Below are 22,882 nucleotides of genomic sequence, written 5' to 3' on the forward strand. Positions count from 1 at the left end.
AAACTGTGAATGTGCAGCAATGTTTTTTTTGGACAGCAGTGGCTTCCTCTGTGGTATCCTCCCATGAAATCCATTCTTGTTTAGTGTTTTGCGTATCGTAGATTCGCTAACAGGGATGTTAGCATATGCTAAAGACTTTTGTAAGTCTTTAGCTGACACTCTAGGATTCTTCTATACCTCATTGAGCAGTCTGCGCTGTGCTCTTGCAGTCATCTTTACAGGAAGGCCACTTCTAGGGAGAGTAGCAGCAGTGCTGAACTTTCTCCATTTATAGACAATTTGTCTTACCATGGACTGATGAACAGCAAGGTTTTTGGAGATACTTTTAGAACCCTTTCCAGCTTTATGCAAGTCAACAATTCATAATCGTAGGTCTTATGAGAGCTCTTTTGTGCGAGGCATCATTCACATCAGGCAATGCTTCTTGTGAAAAGCAAACCCAGAACTGGTGTGTGTTTTTTATAGGGCAAGGCAGCTGTAACCAACACCTCCAATCTCATCTCATTGATTGGACTCCAGTTGGCTGACACCTCACTCCAATTAGCTCTTGGAGATGTCATTAGTCTAGGGGTTCACATACTTTTTCCACCTGCACTGTGAATGTTTACATGGTGTGTTCAATAAAAACATTGTAACATTAAATTCTTTGTGTGTTATTAGTTTAAGCAGACTGTGATTGTCTATTGTTGTGACTTAGATGAAGATCAGATCACATTTTATGACCAATTTGTGCAGAAATCCATATAATTCCAAAGGGTTCACATACTTTTTCTTGCAACTGTATACTCTACTATCTACCACATTTGTATGCTTGAAAATAGATGCATTGAGCAGCTGGAACATTGCTGACATTGGGTGAATAAAGCTTTGATTTTTTTGGAGTGCTGCCTTCTCTTTGTTTATCTGCCGTCTGGTCAGGAATGAAAAGGAGTGTAGAAATGGGCATAACTGAGAATTTGTATGCTGGTCTGAGGTCTATATGCAGCCAGCCCAGGAGAGGGGAGCCGGATGATGAGAGTGTTGGTAGTGGCCAGGGGCGTTGCTAGAGTCTCAAAAGTTCCGGGGCCCAAGCCCCAATGAATATGGCCCAGTTCTCTAAGTCTCCCCCCATCCCCCCACACACACAGCATTTTGCTGTACTTGCTATTTAGCAGCACATACCTGTCACATCCAGGGCCTCCAGGTGACGTATCCTCTGATGTAGATCTTCTCTGTCATCATCTTCTCCATTCGGTCCGGACACTTCTCTCAGTCGCCTCGTCTCTGCAGAGTGTAACACACAGACATCTTAGCTTCTGCACATTTCTATCATCATCCTCCAACCTGGAGTCCCCACAGTGTTATTCTGCTGCTCACTCTGCTCCCCAATAGCCCAAAATACTATCCTGAAGAAATATGAGTGCCCCCATAGTAATAGTGCTCCTCATAGTCCCACCAATCGTAATTCCCTTCTAGGATGCCCCCATTAGTAATACTGCCCCCTACAGTGCCCCCAACAGTGATAATGCTCCCCAAGAGTGCCCCCATTAGTAGAAGATCCCTCCAGTATTAATAATACCCTCACAGAGCCCCCAGTAGAAATAAGGCCCCCTATTTCCCCCCCAGTGGTAATAAAGCTCTCTACAGACCCCTCAGTAGTAATAAGGCCCCCCATAGTGCTCTTAGTAAAAATAAGGCAGATCTATATGTTCCTCCTATAGAGCCCCCAGTAGTAATAGGAACGCCTTATGTTCCCTGGATTTATACTGCCCCCTACTGTTATAATGGTCACCCTGAAGTGGCCCCAGTATTTATAATGCCCTCTGCAGTGCCCCCTGTAATTATATTCCTCTGTCCACCATACAGGCCCATGTAATTAACATCACACCATCTCTCCTGCCCCCTTCAAAATACATTTATATGTAAATAACATCACTCCCCTCCCCATACAGTCCCATGTAAATAACACTATTTCCCTCTCTCCGCCATAGAGTCCTATGTAAATAACATCACCTCCTTCCCAGCCGCCTCCAACATGCAATTTCATGTAAACATCACCACCTCAACATTCATTTCCATGTAAATAACATAATTCCCCCCCACCAGCCACCTTCAACATATAGTCCCATGTAAATAAAATTGCCCCTTCAACATTTAATCCCATGTAAATAACATCACTCCCTCCCTGTCACGGCCACGGTTTTGGCCGTGACTCCTTGGGAGCCGCATACTGTTGCCCGCGGTTTTGGGTTGTAGTGTCAACCGCAGCTTGAGGCATAAGGTTGTTGGCTTCAAGTGCGGTTGCCGCGGACAACAGCTATGTGTGCGGTGCCCTCTGAGTTGTATGCGCGTTTGTAAGCACTTTTGTATGTCTGTGTGCACTTTGTTTATGTTTGGTGTGCACTGACATTTTGCCTGCACTGTGGCTGTCCGTGGCAACGTTTGGTGGTATTATGTACATGTGGTGGCAGTGTCCCGGCCTTCGGGCTGACTCCCAGGACACGCTTGCCACCCATGTCGTTGCCTGCGGCAACAGCCGCAGTGTGTTTGTTGTTTGGACACTTCCCCTTTAAGTTATGTTTTCCCTTCTGTGGTTTTGGAAGGGTTAACTCCCTTTCTGTGTGTGTGAGTCACGGGGTGTGTCTGATTGTTGGGTGTGGCCTCTTGGCCCTATAAAGCCTCAGTTGTAGGCAGTAGCCAGAGAGGGTGTTTCAGCCATGCTGGCTGTAGACATCCTCCTGGTTACTTACCAACTGCCAGTGGGGGCCAACCTTCTGGTCATAAGCAAATATATGTCCTTTGGTGTCTGGAAGATGTGTTTTGGTTTTATGTTTCTTTATTGCACCTGTGGTCCTGGGTTCCCGTGTGTTGTGTGTGTGCTGAGTCCTGCTGTCTGTGGGCAGTACATCCACATGGGTTCCAGGCTTGGTTGTCTGTGGTAGGTCTCTGCTATGTTTGTGGCAAGTACCTGCCACCGCCATAGGTTGCATTTGTTTCCCCTTGCTTGCAGCTTGGCCAGTGAGACTCCTGTTCCTCCGTATCCAGAAGGAACAGGATGTCTTACTCTGACTCCTAGCCCAGGGACCGGTCGGAGGGTAAGTTAGGGCTCCAAGGTTCCTGCGCATGGGTCCTCCTACCTTCAAGGTCGGCCCATGCAGGTAGGAGTTAGGGTCAGGTTAGGGACGCTGTAGGAGGTGACCTGCTCCCTAATCCTGTTTGTCCTGGTCAAGCAGCGACCATCTTCCTACGGCACACGGCTGAGGGTTTCCCCCATCCTCAGCCGTGACACTCCCACAGCAGCCATCAACATATAATCCCATGTAAATAACATGACCCCCTCCCAGGCCACCTCCAACACACAGTCCCATGTAAATAACATCCCTCCCTTCAGCCCTAACGTACGGTCCCATTTAAATAACTACAACTCCCAGCATTGCTCTGCCTCTCCCTTCAATTACCTCTCCTCATGTAGCAAACATCACCACAGATTCTTCCCCCAGGTCTTCTCCTCTTCTGCACTGGTCACATGATGGTGACATCATTGCAGGTACTTCTCAACCACTGCCGGTTTTGCTGGTCACATGACCTGTGATGTCACCACAGGTCCTTCAGATCTTCCAGTGAATTAGATTCAATTGTATTGATGTCCTGAGGATGGCAATACAGTTGTATCTAGCAGGCAGGACATTCGGGGCCTGGGACAAAACATCAGGGGCCCAGGCCCCGAATGTTTTAACCTAGCAATGCCCCTGGTAGTGGCAATGATAGGAGTAGTAGTAGCAGTAGTCGTGATAGCAGTCCTCACCCTGGTGCTCCCTGGTTCAGGGGCTCCTGCCTAATGTTAGGTGGAGTGCCCTTGAGGTCAGCAGGTCTTTGGGTGGGCAGGGCTCCATGAGGCACCGGCAAGGAGGTGCACAGCTTATGGCACACAATATACACTGTAAAGTCAAAACCTTTTTTTAGCACTGAACCACATTACGGTATGGCATTAGCCCTTTTAGCAGTGTACCACTGGGTCACTGCTTGTAGAAAGGAGGGAATCTGGCCTGGAATCTGTAATAGGAGGGGTTTGGTATGGGGTCTAAAGGAGGGGGTTACTCTAGGAATTGGTTTGGGGTCTGTATAAAGAAGACGGCTAGTCTATGTTCTGTATAAAGGAGGGGTGCAGTTTGGATTAAAGAAGATGGTTTGCTGCTATTAGTAATGGGGTAAAGTCTTGGATCTGTGTTTATGTGGAAGGTATGGTATGGGTCTTCTATTAGTTTTGGGACACTAGGAGGGTCTGTATTTTGATAGTCTCAGGAATCTGTTTGAAGCCTAATTTTGGCCTAGGTTGGATGCTGTAGATTAGGGCCATGTTCTATAAAAATGAGTGGTGAACAAGGCCAAAAATTGTGTGCAGCATACCAATTTGTATACCTGTTTTTAAAGTCTTGCTGATGACTATTCCTAAAATTTGGATAGTTTTGGTGTTTACTGAAAAATAAATACAAAATTTTTATTAAATTAGCCTTTTATCACTATCACGCCTTAGTCTTATACAAGAAAAAAATTATTCTAAAGAACAGATTGAGACTGATGCCAAAATGGACATTTGGCATATGAAAAAACATAAGGTTTAAATATTAGTGCAAATTAGACTTTAATTATGCTTCCCTAGCTGGTAGAACTAATAGCTCTTGAAAATGGTAATGTTATCAAGTGCACTAATCTCATGTAAGACAGGATTTCGTAGAACTGAGGTAGCTGCATCAGGCTGACATTGAGGCTCCCATAGGACGACACAGAAAAACTGACATCCTGTTAACACCTAAGATGCTGTGTTATTTGGAAAGTCTGATTGTTCATCACATGACACAGCTAAGGATCAGAGGGAAGGTTATAACTCACAAATACAGTCACCGGTAAGAAGATTACCTTCACTACAATTTACATCATGTACCTTTCTAACAGGTAAGACAATAACAGTTTTTGCAGGATTTCTTCTTTAAGAAGTTACCAATAAAGAATTGTTTTATCGAGACACAGTGCTGGATTTCTCTTATCAGTAAGGGACCGTTTCTGGAGCAGCTTTTCCATGCACAGTCACATTTTCCCAGGATTTGGACTTACAAAGCGGTTTAGTGGTGAGCTGTATGACCTTCCCTCATCTTTGTTCATTCAACTGTCCTGAATTTGCTGGGACTGTCCCTGATTTTCAGAGACATTACTGGCAATTGTCTGCTATACCGGGCCAAAATTGGGTAGGGCTTACAGTATTTCCGCCTGCAAATGGGTGTTTCTGGGCGGCTCAGGGGCGTTCCCAGGTAAGCCCTGATTTTACCAACTCAAAAGCAAAGTATGCAAGGTGCAATATACTGACATCAGTACTGTATATTGTCTTCTTTATGCTACCCATCACTGCAAAACCAGAATTACTAATATAGTGATCCCTTAACCCCTTAAGGACTCGACCCAATTTCACCTTAAGGACTTGGCCATTTTTTGCAAATCTGACCAGTGTCACTTTAAGTGCTGATAACTTTAAAACGCTTTGACTTATCCAGGCCATTCTGAGATTGTTTTTTCGTCACATATTGCACTTCATGACACTGGTAAAATGAAGTAAAAAAAATTCATTCAAATTTACCAAAATTTTTTAAAAAATGGCAAATTTCAAAGTTTCAATTTCTCTACTTCTATAATACATGGTAATACCTCCAAAAATAGTTATTACTTTACATTCCCCATATGTCTACTTCATGTTTGGATCATTTTGGGAATGATATTTTATTTTTTGTGGATGTTACAAGGCTTAGAAGTTTAGAAGCAAATCTTGAATTTTCAAAAACCCAATTTTTAGGGACCAGTTCGGGTCTGAAGTCACTTTGCGAGGCTTACATAATAGAAACCACCCAAAAATGACCCCATTCTATACACTACACCCCTCAAGGAATTCAAAACTGATTTTACAAACGTCATTAACCCTTTAGGTGTTCCACAAGAATTAATGGAAAATAGAGATACAATTTAAAAAATTTTAATTTTTGCCAGATTTTCCATTTTAATATTTTTTTTTCAGTTACAAAGCAAGGGTTAGCAGCCAAACCAAACTCAAATTTATGGTCCTGATTCTGTAGTTTACAGAAACACCCCATATGTGGTCGTAAACTACTGTACGGGCACAACGCAGGGCGCAGAAGGAAAGGAATGCCATACGGTTTTTGGAAGGCAGATTTTGCTGGACTGGTTTTTTTGACACCATGTCCCATTTGAAGCCCCCTGATGCACCCCTAGAGTAGAAACTCCCAAAAAGTGGCCCCATTTTAGAAACTATGGGATAGGGTGGCAGTATTGTTGGTACTAGTTTAGGGTACATATGATTTTTGGTTGCTCTATATTACACTTTTTGTGAGGCAAGATAACAAGAAATAGCTGTTTTGGCACCGTTTTTATTTTTTGTTATTTACAACATTCATCTGACAGGTTAGATCATGTGATATTTTTATAGACCAGGTTGTCACGGATGCGGTGATACCTAATATGTATAAAACATTTTTATTTATATAAGTTTTACACAATGATTTCATTTTTGAAGCAAAAAAATCATGTTTTAGTGTTTCCATAGTCTGAGAGCCATAATTTTTTCAGTTTTTGGGCGATTACCTTGGGTAGGGTATGATTTTTGCGGGATGAGATGACGGTTTTATTAGCACTATTTTGGGGTGCGTGTGACTTTTTGATCGCTTGCTATTACACTTTTTGTGATGTAAGGTGACAAAAAATGGTTTATTTAGCACAGTTTTTATTTTTTATTTTTTACGGTGTTCATCTGAGGGGTTAGGTCATGAGATATTTTTATAGAGCTGGTCGATACGAATGCGGCGATACCAAATATGTATACTTTTTTTTATTTATGTAAGTTTTACACAATAACAGCTTTTTTAAAACAAAAAAAATGATGTTTTAGTGTCTCCATATTCTGAGCCATAGTTTTTTTATTTTTTGGGCATTGTCTCAGGTAGGGGCAAATTTTTTGCGGGATGAGGTGATGGTTAGATTGGTACTATTTTGGTGGGCAAATGCCTTTTTGATTGCTTGCTGTTGTACTTTTTGTGATGTAAGGTGACAATTTTTTATTTTATTTAGCACAGTTCTTATTTTTCATTTTTTACGGTGTTCATCTGAGGGGTTAGGTCATGTGATATGTTTATAGAGCCGGTCTATACGGACGCGGTGATACCTAATATATATTCTTTCCCCCCCTTCCTATTTTTTACCAATTTTTTTTAACTTTATTTGGGGAAAATTATGTTTTTGTTTATTTTTACTTGAAACTTAAAATTTTTTGGGGGGAAAACTTTATTTTTTCAACTTTTCTTTTCACTTTATGTTTTGTCCCACTTTGGGACTTGAACTTTTTGGGGTCTAATCCTTTACAATGCATTCCAATACTTCTGTATTGAAATGCATTGGCTGTATGAGTAATACTGTGTGTATGACTCATACAGCTTCCGGCCTGTGAGATCCAGGGGGCTGCATCGCGCTGCCTTCCATGCCATCGGGTCCCCCCTACAGCCCCATGAAGACCTGATGGCACCACCGCCGCCGCACCAGGTAAAAGCCGCAAATCGCAGGTCTGAATTGACCTGCGGTTTGCGGCGATCGCCGACATGGGGGGGTCATGGGACCCCCCCACGCATTTAGCCAAGGTGCCTGCTCAATGATTTGAGCAGGCACCGGGTTCCGATCACCGCCCGCCAGGCGGCGGTGATCGGAACTATACCTGACGTGTCGGTACGTCATGGGTCCTTAAGGGGTTAAAGGGGTTGTCCGGGTTCAGAGCTGAACCCAGACATACTCTTATTTTCACCCCGGCAGCATCCCTGAGGCTAGCTTCGGAGCATCTCATGCTCCGTTGCGCTCCTTTGCCCTGTGCTAGATTGCACTGGGCAAGGGCTCTTTTGTTTATCATAACACACTGCCGGGCGGAAACTTCCACCCGGCAGTGTGTTCGGTGACGTCACCGGATCTGATGGGCGGGTTTTAGTGCTTCCCTAACTGTTTTACTGGCTAGGGCAGCGCTAAAGCCCGCCCATCAGTGCCGGGCATCCTAGCAGCCCCATGGAGAGCCCCGGTATGTCATCGGAACTCCTAAAAATGCCTTTGCCCTGCGAGATTTAGCGCAGGGCAAAAGAGAGCATTGGAACAGGAACTGCTCCGATGCTCAAGTCAGGGGGGCTGCCTGGGTGAAAATGGAGGTATGTCCGGGTTCAGCTCTGTACCTGGACAACCCCTTTAAGATACAATGGTCACAGGATACAATATTTTCAACATACAATGGCCTTTCCTGGGCCATTGTAAGTTGAAACTAGACTTAACATACAATGTCTCAGACTCAGATCCAACCAATCAGCATGGCCATTTCACTGGTGAAATGCCTTTATTGGTTGTCTAGTAGCTTCTATGCAGTACTACATGTTCTGTACTGCCCCCTGTCTGTGCAAGGATGAACTGCTCCATTGGACAGCAGGTAAGCTGCAGCTTCTTTTCATTTTTCAAGACCGTAAAGAGGCTCCTGGTGTCTGGTACACATAAAAAGGTCAGAAATTCATGGAAACCCCACTGAAATGGTTCGGGAACACCATGGGGAGGATGTCTGGATGCATATTGTACTCTGAGGTCACTGCTGGGAACGATGTTGTCCGAGTAGTATGCCAATTTTACAGACTGAAAATAATACGCACAAAACTGAAGATAAAATCGATTTTAGAGGAAAAATTCTAAGGAAACATTCTTTCCTGTATATTTACTTGTATATAAAGTGCAAATGCTGCCAAAAATTACAAGGAAGAGGCACTCCGATACAACCTGTATATCACATAAAAGACGGCCTCATTCACATTGTGGTACAATTATTGAGGAAGTGGGACTCCTACACTCATAAAGCCTATGCACTGCGAAAGGGCTGCCAAAAAAGGGATGCCAAAAATTACAAGGAACCGGCACTCCAATACACCCTTTATTACACATAAAGGAGGGCATCATACACACCCTTGAAAATTATGATTGATGGCCTGCTGGTGACCCTCAAGAACATTAGGAGCAAGGGTCTGCTGGTGACCATCTAAAATATTAGGGGTGAGGGTCTGTTGCTGAGCTGACCATCTAAAACATTAGGGGTGAGGGCCTGCTGCTGAGCTGACCATCTAAAACATTATTGGCGAGGGCCTGCTGCTGAACTGACCATCTAAAACATTATGGGCAAGGGCCTGCTACTGAACTGACCACCTAAAACATTATGGGCGAGGGCCTGCTGCTGAACTAACCATCTAAAACATTAGAGGTAAGGGTCTGCTTTTGAGCTGACCATCTAAAACATTAGGGGTGAGGATCTGCTGCTGAGCTGACTCTCTCAAAACATTAGGGACGAGTGCCTGCTGCTGATCTGAACATCTAAAACATTATGGGTAAGGGCCTGCTGCTGAGCTGACAATCGAAAGCATCAGGGGAGAGGGTCTGCTGCCGAGCTAACTCTCTAAAGCATTAGGGGCGAGTGCCTGCTGCTGATCTGACCATGGAAAAAATTATGGGCGAGGGCCTGCTGCTGAGCTGACCATCTAAAGTATTAGGGGTGAGGGTATGTGTAGTGTCCCACTAGGTGAATGTGGGCACTACACAAGGGTCAATTGAGCCACGTCGTACTCCACCTCCTGTGGAACAGTGGCAGTGTATTTCACAGTACATTTTAATGCATTTTTAATGTATATTTAATGTGTATTTTTCCCTGTGATATGTGCAGCAGGCCTATTAGGGTGTAGTTAGGCATCCTAGGCACTAGAGGGAGCTAGTGAACACTTAGTATATATACTTAGACCCAGACAGGGAGGGGTTAGTCTGTAGTCAGGAGTCTGTGGAGACAGAAGTGAGAGGGCACCAGCCAGAGACATGCTGAGGGCCTCCTCCTGACATGCAGCTAGATAGTCCAGGCTTCTAGTTGCCACCAGGAGGCTATTGGGAAGAAGTCCAGCCTGCCTGTAGTACATGAGCCATAGTTAGCTCAGAAGAGTCACCCCAAGAGAAGAGTTTGCCTCCTGGGAGAAACCTGCAGTTCCCACAAGCCAAGCAGAGCCAGTGTTTTCAGCTAAAACAAGTAAGTTGAAGGGCAGAAGAATTATTCATGTAAAGCAAGGATAAATACGGGAGGAAGATTGTTACCAAGGATAAAAGCCAGCATTAGGGCATCCGGGCCTTGGGATAGAACCAGACAGGAGTTCTAAGGGACAGTGTACACTATTTCTGAGGAGAAGGTACAGCCTGGTCTGAGTGTGTTGTTGTTACCCTCTGAGTATCTTGCAAGGAACAGTATACCTGCCATTGATGTGAAAGCCTGCTTATGATGAGAACCAACTATATGGAACTGTATTGATTACCACCTGTACAAAGTTGAACTGTTGTCAGTAAAGCAAAGTTTGGTTCACCATAACACCGTGTTCCTCATTTACTACAACGCTAAATCGGTGTGCCACCGTTACAGGCACTGGCGTCACGAACCTTAAAGGGACCTTGCCCTAGGCACATTAAATATCTGCAACACCCAGGGCACCTTATCCACCATCAGGCCTGGTCCCTAAATACAGAGTGTGTCCCAGAGGACTACTGTGCCAGCCTCTCCATCACTGCTGTACGCTGCCCAGGGTCATCCTACAAACTGTGAGTAACCCATAGCAACTCTCGTTTGCCTAAGTAACCGTGACCTCACAATCGCAATACCCGACAGGGCGGCGTACTGCATATGCTGCCGAGCTGACTCTAAAATATTAGGGGTGAGTGCCTGCTGCTGATCTAACCATGGAAAAATTATGGGCAAGGGCCTGCTGCTGAGCTGACCATTTAAAACATTAATGGTGAGGGTCTGCTGCTGAGCTGACTCTCTAAAACATTAGGGGCGAGTGCCTGCTGCTGAGCTGACCATCGAAAAAATTATGGTTGAGGGTCTGATGGTGACCTGACTCTCTAAAACATTAGGGGCGAGGGACTGCTGCTGATCTGACCATGGACAAAAATTATGGGCGAGGGGCTGCTGCTGACCCTCTAAAACATTAGGAGCGTGGGCAGCCTAATAAGCATGATGATATGATGGAGGATGAGGATGAGAAAAGGAAGATTGAACCATATACCCTTTTTTGTGGTGGAAGGGGTGCCTAGGAATACAGTGTATTCAATACACCATAAAAGCCACATTTAAAGTGCCTTTATGTTCAGCCGCTTTCCTCTGGTTGAGTAGAGAAGTCAGGGTCAACCTGTCAGCATTTTTAGTTGACAGGCGGATGCGCTTATCAGTTATTATACCCCCAGAAGCACTAAATACCTTGGCATCCCAGGGTACGACTCGCTCCTGGCCTCCACAGCGTTCACCCAGTGTGCCGTCAGGGAAATATAGCGTCCCTGGCCACAAGCACTTGTCCATGTGTTAGTCGTTAAGTGGACCTTCCCAATAACTGCGTTGGTCAGGGCACGGGTGATGTTATGGGACACATGCTGGTGTAAGGCAGGGACGGCACACCGGAAAAAATAGTGGCGGCTAGGGACTGAGTAACAGGGACGGCCGCCGCCATCAGGCTGCGGAAAGCCTCAGTGTCCACAAGCCTAAATGGCAACATTTCCAGGGCCAGCAATTTGGAAAGGTGCGCATTTAGTGCTATGGCCTGTGGGTGGGTGTCTGGGTATTTGCGCTTTTGTTCAAAGGCCTGGGGTATGGACATCTGTACGATGCGCTGGGACACAGAGGTGGGTATGCTAGCTGACGGTGCTTGCAAAAGTCCAGGTGCAGGGCCTGCATCTTTGACAGGGGATGTAGCGCAGATAATGTTGCTGTCCGCAGCGTCTACGGAAAAAGTACACCGGATATCACAGATATTTTTAGTATGCGCACACATTAAACAGGAGATGTAGCGCAGATAATGTCGCTGTCCGCAGCGTCTACGGTAAAAGTACATGGATGTCACAGATATTTTTAGGCCCTGCACCCTTTGCACAGGAGATGTATCGCAGATAATGTCTCTGTCTGCAGCGGCCAAACAATTGCAAGCTATTTAGCTCAGGTTGCGCTAAAAGTATATATTGCTGCCTGATACAACAATAGTCCTTAAAAGGACTTTTGGGTCTCTAACAATTGCACGCAATTTAGCGCAGGTTCCTCTAAAAATATATATTGCTGCCAGACACAACAATAGTCCTGCCTAACAACTTTTTTTATTCAGTTCCCTACACTATCTGTTCCTTCTACAACACAGCCCTCCCTGACTAAGACTGAGCCGAACCACGTGTCATCGCGTGCTTTATAGCACCCAATGACGCGTTCCGGCCAGCCAATCACTGTAATGCCAGTAACCAACATGACTACAGCATTACAGTGAGTGGCAGTACTTACCTGCATGTTTATCGGCTGCGTAGCAGCCAACAAACGTGCCAGGAGGAGACTCAAGCATCACGCTCGAGCACACGCGATATTCAGCCGAACACCGCGATGTGCCGAGCATCGCTATGCTCGAGCCGAACTGGTGTTCGGCCGAGCATGCTCGCTCAACACTAGTAAACATGCCTCATCTTAATTTTTTTATTTAGGGCACTGTCTCTTTAAAAATAAAATCCTTGCCGCCTGGGCACCGTTGTAAATACTACACCGCTCCCATAGGCATGAAAATGATAGTAGGTAATGGATGCTGTTGTAGGTGATTCGTAGGAACGGGAAAGCTATTATGTCCAGAGGATTACCACTAGATGGTGCTGTCATACAAGTCATCACATCAGAATAAGTCGTGCATGGAATGTGTGTTTAGTCGGGGAAGATGAAATTGGAACGTAGTCATTAATCCTTCTAGTTAGCAAGTGGGAAATGATAGAATGTGTCAAATTGATCTGAGAGGAGATCTTGTATTTTCCAAGGAAGCCTCATGATGGGAGAATTTCCTTGACCTCTGGGGGGCACTGTGTCATAAGGAATAAGGGATCTGACATGTGCTGATCTCTATTAAATTTAAATTTAATTCTTCTGACCAGTTTTGAATTAAAATTTTTAATTTGCTGATACTCAACAATTTCTGTTATGTCATTATTCACAAGAGCACATCAATATTTTTTTTTTAAATTGCTCCGGCTGTCTCGGCCATCGAAACCACCTCTTGTGTGACAATAAAGTGAAGAGGAAAGAGACATTAAGATTGCAATTAGAGGTCAGCAATTTGGCCAAGTTCATCCTTGATGGGCTTGCACAATCTGGCTGCTGTATTATTTTACCACAGCGGCAAATAACTATATATATTTCAATGAATATAACTTTTCAGAATAATGTTCACATTCTGGGGGCTAAAGCACTGAGATTTCTAAGATGGTCTGTGGTTTCTTAAAGGGGTAGTCTGGTTTCTGCAATAAATGCTGTTCTTTGTGTAATGAAGTTATAGTTTTACTCAGATCTTTTAAGATCTCTGCTTGCTGATATTCATTAGGAATTTTCATTGTTTGCTGCCACTGTTCTGCTGTTTGCTGTCCTGGTTATGTGATGGACACAGAGGTGCACAGCTTTCTAGAAGATTTGAGAAATTGATACAGAATTTATAGGGCAGGCATGCTCAACCTGCGGCCCTCCAGCTGTTACAAAACTACAACTCCCATCATTCCCTGACAGCCTACAGCTATCATCCTACAGAAGGGCATTGTGTAGTTTTACAACAGCTGGAGGACCGCAGGTTGAGCATCCCTGGTATAGGGGATAATTGTAAATTGTTTTACTATACAAAGAATAGAATTTATTTGCTGAATTTATTCACTGGGCATCTAGAAGCATAACTGATCCTGGGAATGAAGGATCTGCAGCACTAATTTAGCCTGGATCCTTTGTGGTGCTATAGGTCATTCTGATGGTTTACTGTATTTTCCATTCAGAATGCAATGTCCCACTGAAAATGTTAATATGATTCTATTTTATAAACTGTATGTCTCATAAGCTGTACATGGAAAGAGCACTGGGTCCCGATTTACTATTCCTAGACATGGGCTGGCACCATCCCTTCCTCTCTGGAGATCAGTCTGATGTAGAAAGTGAGTGTGTAAGCAGCTTGGAGCAGAATTGTACAGATAATCATCTTGCGCTAAAGGATTAAAAGAAGGGGCAATGTGACAGCATATGTGCCAGCTGTTTAGGGAAAGAATTACTGTATTCTAATGAGAGTATAGCAGTTTGAGAGTTGTTGCATCTTGGCTACAGACTTCCCTGCATGTTGGTGGGATATAATAAGCTTCAAGTTCCCCATCATACTAAAAGAACAGCCTGATGACCTGTTTAGAGACTGTGCTATATTGAGGAGATACCAATATAGTTTGGGTGAGAGGAACAAGTTGCAGCCCTTAGTTAGCTGGGAAAGATTGAGCATATTATAAGAGACTTAACCAGCTGTCTCCTATATATTGCCTTGAGAAACTGCACATGGTGACTGTGCTTGACATATTCAGTGCCTGTGTGAACGATCTGCAAAACTTCCTCAGTAAAGTACAGTGTACTTATACTAAAATCCTGTCTTCTTATTGTACCATGCTGCATCACCAACACACTGGGCTACTACTCATGACTTGCTCCCACAAAACCCCTTACATGACGTGTACTTCCTCTACCATCAGGATGAGGGCCCCAAAGTCAGATTGTGCCTGAGGGAAGAAATAGTACGCCCTCCTATCACTGCATAGCCCAGGGAGCACAGGAGTGCACCCTGAGTGCAGCCAAATGAGTACAACTACTTTCATCCCCTCCACTGCCCCTGCAGCCCTCTGAAAGAAGAGCAGTGGAGATCTAAGTCTTGGGACTACAACCTGGATGCTAAAATATAGCCATATAGGGGCACATTTATTAAAACGCCTGTCTTAATAAAGCCCTAAGCCGGAGGTGGTTCCGTAGAAAATGGTAAATGAGACGGGCCTGCCAGCTCGTCCCCTTCTCCGCCCAGAGCAAATTCACAGATTGTGGCGCAACTAGCTAGTTGCGCCACAATTTGGGCCTGAAATACGACTAAATTAGACATTTTTCAGAATGATAAATGACCCCCATAGTGCTCTCGTGAAACCAACTTCATGCTGAATATCCCTCCAAGTCATTGCTCATATGGAAGTATTTTACTTGCCTAATGGAAACCCCTAACTGATATTTGCATACTAGACCATTACTGTTATTCTTTACTTTTAATAATATCCTTGAAATATAGAACATTAAATTGTGAATGATTAAAAGATAATTTTTAATTAAAATGTTGTATATACCTGGATGAGAGAATGGTCATCAATATGAAAAACAGCTATTAATCAATAAAATGATTTATGTAAAACCCTAAATTGGGTCTGATGGCTGCCAATGTACCAATGCTCAAAACAATTCATACTTTTTAGAAACAATCAGCATAAAAATTTGACTTCTCAGATTTTATGTCATTTTGTTCAGGTACTCAAAGTGTTAAGTATAGTCAGAGGAGCGGCTTCGCTGTATTGTCACGGAGTCTCACAGATCCTTTGATATTCTGAGCGTGCGAATGATCAGTAGTAGATACGGCATGTGGAGGTGGCAATTAATGTGACAGATCTGATGATCTCGGATTAGACCACAGCTCTTCTACGGCATACCACTGGTGCCCCATCTAGATATTTAAATCTGTCTCGCTGACACTACTTAACCGCTTTTTAGCATCATCGCTCCTCCAAGGCTAAGCAGCACATTGCCTTGTTGGCCACTCTTACAGCTGAAGGATTAATCACAATATGCTCTCTGCCTGAATGCTCGCTCTTGAGAGCAGCGGTAATTCATAAATTTGTGCTTAGCACAGGGGATGGGCATCGAATTCTGTAATGTAGCCGCTTCAATGATATCCCTGAGCTTGTTCTAAGAAATGCTAGGATGCAATGCATGCTAAGCTTGTCTAAAAGCTAATTACATGGTTTGGTGTGTTTAGTTGTCTTCAGATAAAAGAGCTTTTTTTCAAACAACTGGAAACGTGTGCCCTACATTTCACAAATTTGCGGAACAATCTGCCACAAGTATTGGAAGAGTGATAATCAGAGAAACTTGATGCAGATTAGAGGTGAGTGAACCAATCAAGATTCGTTTCGGGTCTGGTTCGCCGAATTTTTGAAATTGTTCGATTCGGACACAAATTGGTTTATAAATTTCAACTGTGTGGAAAGTGAATACATGGAAACTGACCCTCAGGCATTAGTGGCATGATGCAGGCCCCAGCATTGCCTTGACTGTGATAAAATGTTGGCATTGACCCAGTAATCACATACATTTATGCTGTGCCTTAAAGAAATGTAATCCCCCCTCCCAAAAAAAAAAAATGTAAATTCCAACTGTGTAGAATTTTTTAAAATAAAAAATATAAAATAAATATAAAATATGTGAGGACTTAACACTCAATTTCAACTTAACACACAGAGGTAGATTGCTGCTATACCTTGTGTCTGGTAATAATCACATATATATGCTGGTTTAATTACATTTAACAATCCCCCAAAAAATGGAAATTCCAACCATGTGGAAACTGAAAATACATAAATGGACAACTGAGGCTCAAATTTCAATTAAAAACACACAGGTAGATTGCTGCCACACCATGGGTATTGCTACAGTAATCACGAATATATGCTGCTTAATTAAATTGAATGCACCCCCGAAAAAAAAAATGTAATTGCGATCGTATGGAAACTGAAAACATGTAAACAAAAGAGGCTTGACGCTCAATTTCAACTTAACACACAGAAGTAGATTGCTGCTATACCTTTTAGTAAATATATATATATATATATGCTGGTTTAATTACATATAGCAATCCCCCAAAAATGTAAATTCTAACCATGTAGAAACTGAAAATACGTAAACGGACGACTGAGGCTTGACGCTCAATTTCAGTTTAACACACACAGGTAGATTGCTGCAACACTGTGGGTATTGCTGCAATAATCTTGGATATATGCTGCTTGATTGAATTGAAAGCACCCTCCAAAATAAAATAAAATTGCAACTGTGTGGAAAGTGAAAATACATAGACAGAAGATTGAGGCTTGACGCTCAATTTAAACTTAACAAATATAGGTAGATTGCTGCTATATCTTGTGTCTTGTAGTAATCACTTATATATGCTGGTTTAATCACATTTAAAAATCCCCCCAAAAATCTAAATTCCAACTGTGCAGAAACTGAAAACAAAAAACAAAAGAATTTCTGTGAAAATGGGGAAACAAAATGAAAGTATTTGCTTGCAGGTAGCTACTTTTGAGGTGCACCTGCACATCTGATTGCAGGCACAGGCGGCCACAGATCCTGTCTACTCTTGCTCTGTCTGTCAGCTGTTCTGCTTCTCTATTGTACACAACACGCACAAATCTTCTTTGGAATCCTAGCCTTTACCTTCACTGTCCCTAGAAATAAGCATGATTGATTGATTCCTGACTGTCCCTGACTCACTAAGATCATTTTCCTGGCAGACACTGTAAGACCCAACCACCCTCTTTCACAGTCCAGCACAGAATGGCATTCTGCCCATTCTGCTAGGGCACATCCATGCCTGCTGCAGCACTGATTGGTTCATCCAGGCTGTCTGTCAGCCTGGGAGACAGTCAGGGCAAGCCCTCCCCCCAGTTTCTCTCAGGGTCATGTGAGAACCATTCTTCTTCCTCCCTAGTGCTTTTTTCCCACTGAAAGATTCAGGTTTGTCTGCCATCCAAAAAATAGCAAAGTTCAGTCCGAACTGGTTCGCGTAAGGTACTTTCACACTTGCGGCAGAGGATTTCGGCAGGCAGTTCCGGCAACGGAACTGCCTGCCGGATCTGGCAATCTGGACGCAAACTGATGGCATTTGTCAGACGGATCCGGATGCTGATCCGTCTGACAAATGCATTGAAATACCGGATCCGTCTCTCCGGTGTCATCCGGAAAAAACGGATCCGGTACAAACTGTATATCGGGGGCTAGAAATGAATGAGGGAAATTTGCAACAGAAACTTAGTGCAACCTTTTAAACTCAAGGTAACAACTAACACATGTAAAAAAAAAAATTCCCATGTCAGAGCTTTCTATAGCCTGTATAATATAGTTGATGGAGAGAGTGCATGGCACCAGACAATTTGTACTTACAGGCTTCGGAGTTCTATATCCTGAACTATCAAGCACTGTAACAAAAAAAAATTGTGTTGCTGCCAGTCATGTCATTACTGATCAATGGGAGGTTATAGGAGGTGTCAGATACATGGTAAAGCCAGCTTGCTGTGATTAGGGGCACTACACCCACATGACAAAATACAGTACCTACGCAATCATACAGAAATGGCTATCTTTTCACGTCATCTCAATGTACTTGTTATAGTGTTTTCTTCTACCATCACTGCCTCCAGAAACACTACATCCTCCTTGAAACGCCTTCACCAATCTCCTCGTCCATCCATAATAAATGGCAGAATAAGAGTTACAGGTTTGTCAAGGTATCAGCTAGATTCACTTGAATAAACATAAGCTGCAATACCAGGCTGAGGCCATGAACAAGAAAGGTGCTATTTCTGCTTCTGTATCTGTTAATAATAATAATAATAATAACTATAATAATTGTAGATAAAGTAATATAAATAGTACTAATAAAATAAGAGGCATGATTTTTTATGTAAACGGGCTTTCCAAATGTTTAATACTGATGACCGGTTCTCAGAATAGTATCTTATTGTTCCAACAGCCGGAAACCCTGTCAACCAGCTACAGTATTTGAAGAGACTGTAGTGCTCTGCTGAGAGAGCCACGGCCTCCTCGCTGCTTACCAAAGACAAAGCGCCCAATGATCCGGTACCCACCGATCAGATACTGATGACCTATCCTGAGGATAGGTTATCAGTTTTAAATGCTAGGACAACCCCTTTAAGATGAACTAAAAGCTTATCTGATTTGTAGTAAAATAAGAAGAAAAAAAATGTACATTTTGGTTGATATTGTAAGGTGGCCTTATTCCCTTGGTGCTGTTTTATTTACTAGTACTATACCTTTAGGAGAAAGCATACATAACAAGCACATTTCCATCCCTTTTTAGAATTAGTTCCATATCAGTTAGCAGGAATAATGTGTGAATATGAATTCCAAGAGAAAATCGTAGTCCTTACAGGTCTCTGCTGAGCTGAATCATGAAACACAGATGGACAGGGAGTTAATTGAGTCAGCATGATGTTCAGCTCCACCCTCCAATTATATTTAAGGATCTGGTTATTGACTCACCAAAGAACTTTTAAAGTCTGTGCTCAGAAAAGGGAGTGGTGTTATGGCAGATATGAAAGACTTCCTGCTAATCTCTTTTTATTAAGGTGCCAAGATGTTTAGGTGTTTCTTGTAGAGATTCCAATGTTCTTAAAGAGGACTTTTCACTGTGGAACAATGCTTTTTCTTAATGAGAATTGAAAAAATTCCCTTGATCTGCTATGACCATAGTCACCATCTGATTTTTCTTAGGTTTCTCTATATTCAGAGACTGAGAGCAAAGAGCTCATTACCGAAGCCTACCTTTAATGAGCACTAATCAGCTGTGTTTCTGTCCAACAGGGCAACTGGAAGAAGACTAGTTGCAGAGTGAGTCATATGCGGCCCACGACCTGTGAACCCATGCCCTAAAGCTTCATACTATAGCGTCCAAGACTCCTTAGGCCTAGTTCACACGAACGTGTGTGATCCGTGGCCGTATTGCGGCCCGCATACACGGCCACAGTTCTGTGTGCATTCCGCATCACGGATGCGGACCCATTCACTTCAATGGGTCCGCAAATCCCGAATTGCGGAACGGTCGCACGGAACGGGATTCCTCGGAAGCACTACTGAGTGCTTCCGTGGGGTTGCGTCCCGTACTTCCATTCCGCAAAAAGATAGAACCTGTCCTATCTTTTTGTGGAACGGGCGGATCGCGGACCCATTAAAGTGAATGGGATCGTGATCCGATGCAGCTGACCTGTGAACTTGGCCTTAGGCTAAGACTACATGATGATATAATACTTTTTCATTATGTGATTACATCATCAAATCAGAGTCTGTAGCTAATAAGTAATGCTTCAGTTAGATTTATACCAAACAGCTAACTGGTCCAAGAAAATATATTGTTTGCCAACACAGCACTCAGAAGCTGCCATTATGAATAGTGAAGACTGCCAAAAAGTTACAAAAAATCAGCGTATAGAGATGTAGTACTTTATAAACTTTTAAAGTTTAAAAACGTTTACATTTTTAAAAGGGTTATCCCACAAAAAGTATTTATCACCTATACACAGGATAGAAGATAAACGTTAGATCATGGTAGGTAGATCTCAAGAACGGTAGTGTGCATGTTGGTCCACTTCTCTATTTACTTCTATGGGAATAACTGTGTGCTATGTAAAATACTCAGTGCTCATTCTCAGGATTGATAGGAGTCTCAGCAGCTGCACCCCACCCAATCTGATATTGATCATCTATCCTGTTAGGTCATAAATATATTTGACTAATTAAAGGGGTTTTCCAGGTTTTTAATATTGATTATCTATCCTCAGTAAAGTCATCAATATCAGACACCCGGCACCCCCGCCGATTAGCTGTATGAAGAGAAGGCACATGCCATGACGTCTCCTGTCTCTCTTGCTGCTCGCTGCCGCTATGTCTATGGAAAGCAAGAAGACAGACAGGAGACAGCGCGTGTGCATGGCGCATGCCTTCTCTTCATACAGCTGATCAGCGGGGGTTCCAGGTGTCAGACCCCCGCCGATCTGATATTGATGACCTATCCTGAGGATAGGTCATAAATATTAAAAGCCTGAAAAACCTTATTAATGAGGTTGGTTTCTGTTAAAGTCCCGACATATTTGGGGAAGTAAGTTGGCTTAGTGGTTAGCACTGGTGCTTTGCAGTCCTGCAATCCAGCCAAGGACAACGTCTGTATGAAGTTTGTATGTTCTCCCTGTGTTTAAATGGGTTTTCTGTGGGTACTCCAGTTTCCACCCACCCGCCAAAAACATGCTGTGAGTAAGTGATGATAATGTATGTAAAGTGCACTGTGCAAATAAAATAAATTTAAAAAGGACAATATTAGTAAAATCCTCCAAACTGAAAAACTTACTGGAATTATCTTCATTTAGGAAAATATGCATTTTGCCATGAAAGAATATGAACAGCATTCAAATCTCAAGCCCTGGACCTCATTGCCCAGCATGGGTTGGGTAACACTTTGTAAGCTTGTAGCTGCACAAAAGCGGTAATTGTACACAGCCATACTGTAGATAGTGACACCTTTTACAAGGCTGTGAGGTTACATATAGTCTTAGACTACTTTCACACTCGCGTTTTGTTGTTGTAAAATTATTTTTATCAAGGATCGCGTTTTGGGCAGATCCATCATGGATCTGCAAAAACGGATCTGTTACAATAATACAACTGCATGCATCCGTCATGAACGGATCCGTTTGTATTATCTGTAACATAGCCAAGACGGATCCGTCATGAACTCCATTGAAAATCAATGGGAGATCAGTTTTCTATTGTGCCAGATTGTGTCAGAGAAAACCGTTTGGCTCTGTTTCATCAAGCGGACAGCAAAATGCAGCAGGCAGCGTTTTGGTGTCCGCCTCCAGAGCGGAATGGAGACTGATCGGAGGCAAACTGATGCATTCTGAGCGGATCCTTTTCCATTCAGAATGCATTAGGGAAAAAGTGATCCGTTTTGGACCGCTTGTGAGAGCCCATGACGGATCTCACAAACGGAAAGCCAAAACGCTAGTGTGAAAGTAGCCTTACACACTCCATACCTTCCACCACAATGTCCACATTGCCTGAAGTGCATGCTAAGGACAGACATCTGTCACAGATGGTGAGACATGCAGTAGAGAGCCCACATTCTCCTTAGGGCTCATGCACACAACACTATGGCTTTTTCAGTGTTTTGCGGTCCGTTTTTTACGGATTCGTTGTTCTGTTTTTTGTTTCTGGTGTGTTTCCGTTTCCTTTCTGTTTTTCCGTTCCATTTCCGTATGGCATATACAGTATACAGTAATTACATAGAAAAAATTGGGCTGGGCATAACATTTTCAATAGATGGTTCAGCAAAAACGGAATGGATGCGGAAGACATACGGATGCATTTCCGTATGTGTTCAGATTTTTTTTGCGGACCTATTGACTTGAATGGAGCCAAGGACCGTGATTTGCGGACAAGAATAGGACATGTTCTATCTTTTCACGGTATGGAAATACTGAAACGGAATGCACACGGAGACACTTCAGTTTTTTTTTTCTGAACCATTGAAATGAATGGTTCAGTATATGTACCCTATACTGAACTAAAAAAACGGCCAGTATACTGAACGCAAAATACTGTTGTGTGCATGAGCCCTTACTGAATACAAGTTCAGTTCCCCTATAGTCAGTGTTACAAACTCAATGTACCGAAGAGCAGGCACCTGCAGCTGGCAGCATCACTGGTGCCTGTTTTAGAACAGTTGTTAAACTTAGAGAAATTTATCATGGCGTGTATGATCATTTACAAAAATGTCACCACAGCCCTCAAGTTAAACATACTGCCAGTAACTGCCAGAATTGATAAATGTACTCCAATGAGTACCATAAATGATGCCATAAATACAGAAAGATTGTGGGTCTAAATGATAAAATCTCCTTTCTCAAATTAAAACTCTCGTATTAGTTTGTTTGGGCAGTTGGCAGTGGCGTCGCCAAGGGGGGACCAGAGGGGACCACGGCCCCCCCTACATCATGCTGTGCCCCCCCAACTAAAATGCCCCCCCGACTGAGCGGCCGCAGCCGGGCTCAGGGAGAAGAGAGCTTCCATTGCGCTCATCTCCATAGTCATCTGCCTGTGCTAGTGCGGCAGGGCAGGGAGAGG

The sequence above is a fragment of the Bufo bufo genome, chromosome 3 (assembly GCF_905171765.1).
Source record: "Bufo bufo chromosome 3, aBufBuf1.1, whole genome shotgun sequence".
In the NCBI taxonomy this organism is placed as follows: Eukaryota; Metazoa; Chordata; class Amphibia; order Anura; family Bufonidae; genus Bufo; species Bufo bufo.